Source organism: Miscanthus floridulus, chromosome 1 (genome assembly GCF_019320115.1).
Source record: "Miscanthus floridulus cultivar M001 chromosome 1, ASM1932011v1, whole genome shotgun sequence".
Taxonomy (NCBI): Eukaryota; Viridiplantae; Streptophyta; class Magnoliopsida; order Poales; family Poaceae; genus Miscanthus; species Miscanthus floridulus.
Window position 1 is genome coordinate 166942723 of NC_089580.1, and position 6698 is coordinate 166949420.

Here is a 6698-nt window from a genome sequence, read left to right on the forward strand (position 1 = left end):
GATTTCAATTTCACACCGCTGGCGAAATCTACCTCTTTAGCTTCCTAGGCTATATATACAGGCCACGGCTAGGGATTGAAAAACAACTCGCTTCACCTTAAACCTTCTGCATCCTTAATATAGTTCTTGCTCTTCCATAGGTTTGAGATCATAGAGAACAACAAGAAGTTTGCCGAGGAGGCCCTCAACGGACCTGCATCATCACGTCAGTGCCTTCATCGTCAGGAGGGTACAACTCATGGTGCTCCCATTGCCTTGGGGGATAGGACCAACTCCGTTCGGCCTTTAGGGTCCTCTTCATTAACAGCTCATCGCCAGCTCCCTTGTTATCAAAGGAGGCGGATTGACAATGATGATCTATTTGCATCCATTGATTGGCATGGTCAGAGTCTTGCTGAATGTCTCTCCCTCGTAGAATCAACCCTGGCCATGGTTCGATGTCGATCACCTCCTAAGGTCGATTCAGTGGAGGATAAGTTGGCCAAGGCCGAGGCTAGAATTATAGGTGAGATATCTGTCAAAACCTTTACTTCCTTTTAATTTCATCTTCAAGACTCTGATCATCTCCCCTTTGAATCTTTTTAGATCTATCTGCCCAATTGGAGAGCCTCCAATCGGTTATAGGGCACGCGGTCGGATTCATCAATGCTAGAGGCGCCATCCCAGTGGTTTGCCTACATGACATCTTGAACCGTGTTAGAGAGGTCGCTTTGCATGGCATTTGCCATGGTGCTGCCATTGCGTTGGCTTCTATGCAAGTTTATTCTAGCCACAAGCTTCGATTCCTTCCCCATGGTTTCCTAGCCGTGGTGCACCCTGAGGATTATGAACGCCTGATTAAGGATTTCCTCAGTGCTGCTAACTCCGTAGCCTTTATCTCTTAGGCCGATGATATAGTAGCCAAAGTGTTTTCTGGCCCGTAGTTTGTAATAGGTGATATTAGTAGATAATTTCTCTGTCTTGAGTGATTTTCCTTTTGTTTTGTACTTCATACTATATGCATCACTTTGTCCATGTTTGCTTTGCTCCTACGGGCGATACACATTGTACTGGCTTTTACCTCTCTGGGTTTTATCTTCGCACTAGAAGCGATACCCTTCTGGAATCGGCTATTAGAGCTGACAACCAAGCAAATTGGTTGTCAAGTGTTTATCCAAATGTTAGGGTAATATTCCTTTAAATATTCCCTATTTGATTGCTCTACCAAATTCTTCTTCTCCTTTCAGTGCTTCCAAAATATAAGTATTACCAGGCGCACAACGCTTGATCCGATAAGGTCCTTCCCAATTAGGTGACCACTTTATCGGATTTGCTATCCTTTGACCTGATCAGCAATTTTACTCTCTAGACCAAATCTCTCCCAGAGAATTGCTCATTCTTGACCTTTTAATTGTAATATTTTGTAATCCTTGGTTTATGGGCTTCAATATTTTTCAAGAGCATGCAGTCGAAGGCAACTCAAGTCTTCTAAATTATTCATCACAAAATTTCTTGTAGACTTCGGCTGATAAATCGCTCTGCAACATAACACGCCTTGATCTAGTTTGAACTTCCCAAGGAGGGACTGTATTATGGATATACACGAGTTCATAAGGCAACTCTATTTGCTCTTTTGCTCTCCATTTTTGAAGATCAGGTCCTGAAGGTGACACAGGCTTTAGGGGAGTCTTTTGATCGTGAAATTCTTTTGGCCAAGGGGAACTCGAACAGGCATGAGGCTAAAGGACTGTCACAGTTGATTGATCACCTTTGTTCCGGCTAAAGAGCCAATTTTGAAAATAGCCGATTCTAGACTCTTGGTTTAAATCCTATCTGGGTCTAAAAACACGGCCTTTATTAAGAGAGCCCTTCGAGCTTCTATCCTTAGTCATCCGGCACCTTATTCTCTTCAGTACCAATGAGGTGACGCTTCACCTCCTATTAATTGCGGTTGCCTTTTACATGACCCGACATGTTCACCCCTTCGTCCTGTGGCTTTAAATACCGACCGAGGGCTTCGATCTTGAACACATTCGAACTTGTAACCATTCCTATTTCTCTACCTTTCTCCGCCCTCGCAAAACTCTGTAGCAGCCTTTCTCTCTTCTTGTAGATTCAATCAACTTCTTGGCCGGCGAGGAGAACTGCAGCAAGCGCATGGCAGAGGAGGTCCTAGAGGAGAACATGACAATGAACCAGCGCCTCTAACGCATGAGGTAAGATTTATATCCTCTATTCATCATGATGATCTTTTCCGACTCGCCTATAGGTTCATCGTGAATGACAATCTTCATCTCCTCCCTAGGGTCGGCAAGCCCTCTTATGCTGCATCTTTCGCGTTGGCTTCGTCATCGGACTCTTCCAACTTGTATGATGGTGACGATGTCTGGCGCTTCTTCTGAGAATAGAGGGTGGTGGAGGACCGCTATTTTGAAGTGATTTGGAAAAATGGCTAGCTTGAGATTTGTCTAGGGGTCTTTCAAGTGGCCCTTAATGTGGCTGAGGAGGAGGCCAGCGCCGTTCGAGCGCGGCTGGCTATCTGACACCGTGGTGGCAGGTAAGATGAGTTCCATGAACACTTCTATTCTGGTTTCCACTGCCTTTGTCTTGATAGTCTTCTGTAATTGCTAGCCTAAACAGTGCAGTTGGAGTCTCTCCAACTGGCGGCGAACGTGGCCATAGACGCCATCAATGCTCGAGGTTTCCTTATTGATGCTCGTCTCCAAGACATCCTGGCCTGCATTTAGGAGATTGCCCTCCACAACATTTGTCACAGCGCGTCATTGGTGTTAACCGCAATGTAGGTCTGGATCGGGCATGACCTCCATGCCATGGAGGTTGGCTTCCTGATTGGTGATGGCCATGAGGGACATGAGGACTTGATAGAAGAATTCATCGTAGCGGCGGAGGCCATCGTGGACATCACATCCGCTCAGGATGTAGCGAATAAGGCCTTTAATTAGTTTGTAGTTAGGGTAAATCGATGAACAAAGACTCCTGTTCTTTCATGAATGTGTCTTAGTGCAATACCCTTGTGTATGACTATTTTTGTTTTTACTTCTTGCTCTGGAGGCGATATGTATCGTATCTGCTTTTATGTCTTTGAAGATTTTCATCTTAGATCTCATTTTTTGAACTAGAGGCGATACCCTTCTGGTACCGGCTATTAGAGCCGGCGACTAAATAAATCGGCTTTCGAGTATTGATCAAATGCCAGGATAACGTCCCGCAGAACCTTTCATACTAAAGGTCAAACGATTAATCAACCCAGGTCAAGCATTTCATTAAGTGCACAAAACTTCATTTAAGAAATCCATTGATTCTGACCCGCACTTAGGATTCCATTTAGCATTCATACGTCGGCCTAAACCCATACTCGAAACTAATGCTTCCTTAATCCAATGGCCAACGTGAATCCATGACTATTCACTAAAATAAACTCTCAGAGCCGATCGCTTGCAATGGCTGTTGGCTTTCATTATTGATTTTAATGAAGCCTCCTTCCCATAACTTGCTAGAAAAGCACTCAAAGTCTCCTAGTTCCTAGAAGACTGGATCAGCTGTTGCGATGCTCACAGACTCATCTATGCGAACCAGTTTAACATCATCTCCATGCCATTGAATCAAACATTGATGCATGGTCGATGGCACACAATAGTTCACATGAATCCAATCATGATTGAGGAGCAAACTATATGACCCTTTTCCATTGATGACGAAGAATGTGGTGAGCAGAGTCTTGCTCCCGATTGTTAGTTCGACGTTTATTGCCCCTCGGGTCTTAGATGCATTACCTCCAAAATCCTTAAGCATCATGTCAGTCTCCATCAGATCTTCTGGTCCCTTGCCAAGTTTACAAAAAGTGCTGTAAGGCATAAGATTGACAGAAGCACCTCCATCCACCAACATCTTGTTCATCGGCTTCCCATCAACCAAACCTTTCATATATAAAGCCTTTAAGTGCCGATGCTTGACTAGTTTATCAAATATTGCTTGTTGTACAACTATCAACTTGGCAACTATTTCTTCATACTCTAATTCATCAAAATCTAAATACACTTCTTGATTTGTTAGAGCTCTGAATTCTGATGGCAACAGAAAAGCCATTTGGATATTAGCCGATAGTTGCTTTTTATCGGCTATTTGCTTAATACACCATACTTGAGGTTTACCGGGTGCCTAAGCCTGTTCCAACTCTTTATTCCTTAAGCATTGCACCCTTCTCTTCTGGCTTCTTGTTAAACCTCCTAGACACCATTGACCTTCTTGCCAAACGTATTTTCTTTTGTTGCCTTCTTCATAATTAGCCTAGTCTTGGTCAACAACTCGTTTTCCAAGCCGATCATGAACACTTTTATTTTTTAAGCGCTGATCCATGTTATTACGATGATATGCGTCTTGAGCATGGATAGACCGGTGGTTAGTTTGAGATTGCCTAAACTCCTAATATTGCTTGCTGCATTTTGGACAGTCATGTCTGGTAGATAACTTCAAACCTTCATTCCAGCAATGTCTAAAGAAAGGATAATTCCAATGTGATTCGGCTTGCTTCCTTTTATACCTCTCTTTTTTCAGTTGACGCTGGTATTCTTAATCCTTTAACCAACGCTGACAATCCTTTTCTTTCTACCACTGCCACTTATTCAATAGAATCCAAGATGTAACTCGTGGCCTTGTCGCCCTTGCTTTTGATGTTTCCCCCTACTCATATCGGCTCTTTTCCTCATCGCGACGTCTCTTAATTTCTCTATACTCGTCAGCCGATATTTATATCTTGGGATCAACTATTCTAGCTTCTCTTGATTTGGCTTCTGTTAGGACCTTAGCCTTTCCTTTGATCAGCCTAGCATCAACCATGTTTTGATCTCCTAGGAAAGGATTATCATCAACTTTTATTTTTTGAGGTGTATCAAATTTGAGCCTTCCTTGCTGAATTGCTCTCTGTATATGCTATCGGAAGATTCTGCATTTATTAGTGGAATGAGAAGTAGTGTTATGGAACTTGCAGAACTTTTTATTCTTCAACTGTTGTAGGGGCAACTTGATCTACCTCTTCTCAAGCAAGAAATCGAAGAGCTTGTCTAATTTTGTGACATCAAAGTCACAGCTCTCCTCGACTCCTCTTTCCTAAGGATTTGGCACCATTACTGTCTTTTTGCCCCAATTCCATTCAGCTATGATAACCTCTTCTTCTTTATCTTCATAGCCATCATCAACTGAGTATGGATTATAAGCTTTAGCTACTGTGGTACTCTTCTAGAATTGGATATCTCTACGCATACTCTGGAATCAAATTCTTGTCCCAGTGATTTCTCTTTCCACATTGGCAGCATTCCTTAAACAACTAAAGCAGCTAGTTGATCATCAGTCAAGTTTAAGGAGAAGCACAAGTTCCTAGTTTCTTAGAACCTCTAAAGAAACTCAGTGCTCGATTCATTAGTCTTCTGCCTTATAGTTATTAGATCAGTAATTTTCTTTTCTCCAGTCCTAGTGTAAAAATATGTATGAAACTTCTTCTCTAGGTCAGCTCAATTGGTAATAGAATTGACTGGTAGTGATAAAAACCAAGTGAAAGCTAGCCCTGACAGGGACAAGGAGAAGAAATGAACTCGATGGGCATCCTCAATTGATGCTTCGATCAATTGCGTAAGATGACGACTGACATATTCTATCGTGCTTGTATTATCTTGGCTAGTGAACTTAGCGAACTCTGGAAGCCTGTAATTTGTGTGAAGAGCGACCAAATTATACCATTCTAGATATGGGTGTTTGTACGAGAAGGTCAGCCCTTTTGGCCTTAGATCGAACTGATTCTTCATCATCTTGGTCACCTTTAGCAGCAACTCATCAGCATTTGAATTTGGATTTCTCTGTACTTACTGACCCATCTATGGATTGAAATCTCATGTGCCTTGATACCCTGGATTTAGAATCATATGAAGGGTATTATAATCTAATCCATAGTGATATCCTTGTGGAATCTCTATCTGCTGGGTCCTTTGCTGGCTTGTTGTTTGAAGTCTCTGATTATAGACATAAGGATCTATGTCTCTACAGATCCTTTGAATTGATGGTGCTATTTTTTGAGCCGATGACGATATGTGGCCTGATGTGCAAAATTGATCACCTGATTCTAACCTTGCCCCACCAGCTGTTGCACATGTTGTACTGGTGGTCTAGGATTATATTATATCTGATTTGTAGTAGTTCCTTGAGTCTGTTCAGATGAACCCTTAACTATCTGGACATCACCATTACCAGCTAGTGCTACTTCTTGATGGCTGGTACCGACTTAATTAGTTCTTTGGGTCGATGGATCTGGAATGTTGTAATAAGCCGGCCCAACTTGACCAACAGGAAACCCATGAATTGCTTCTTTTATGGCGTTGTGGAATATGTCCAAGAAAGCTTTATTTTGGCTTGATATGGCATCATGAACAGATTTATCTATAACTTCTGTAAAGAAACGCCTGTCTTTAGCTTCACTTGTATCTATCTACCTATATAATAGAACTCTTGGTAGTGGAAATTTTTGAACAACTGTGTTGTCACGTGTTTTGGTGTAGGACAACAAACATTTGCTCTAAAACTCTTCTGTAGCTTTACCGATGACATCTTTATCTCCAGTAGGTATATCTTCATAATGTAGCATAAGGATGTCTTTGTTGTTGTGAACCGCCATCAAAGGATTATGATGTCCCATCAAGCGTGCCAGAAAT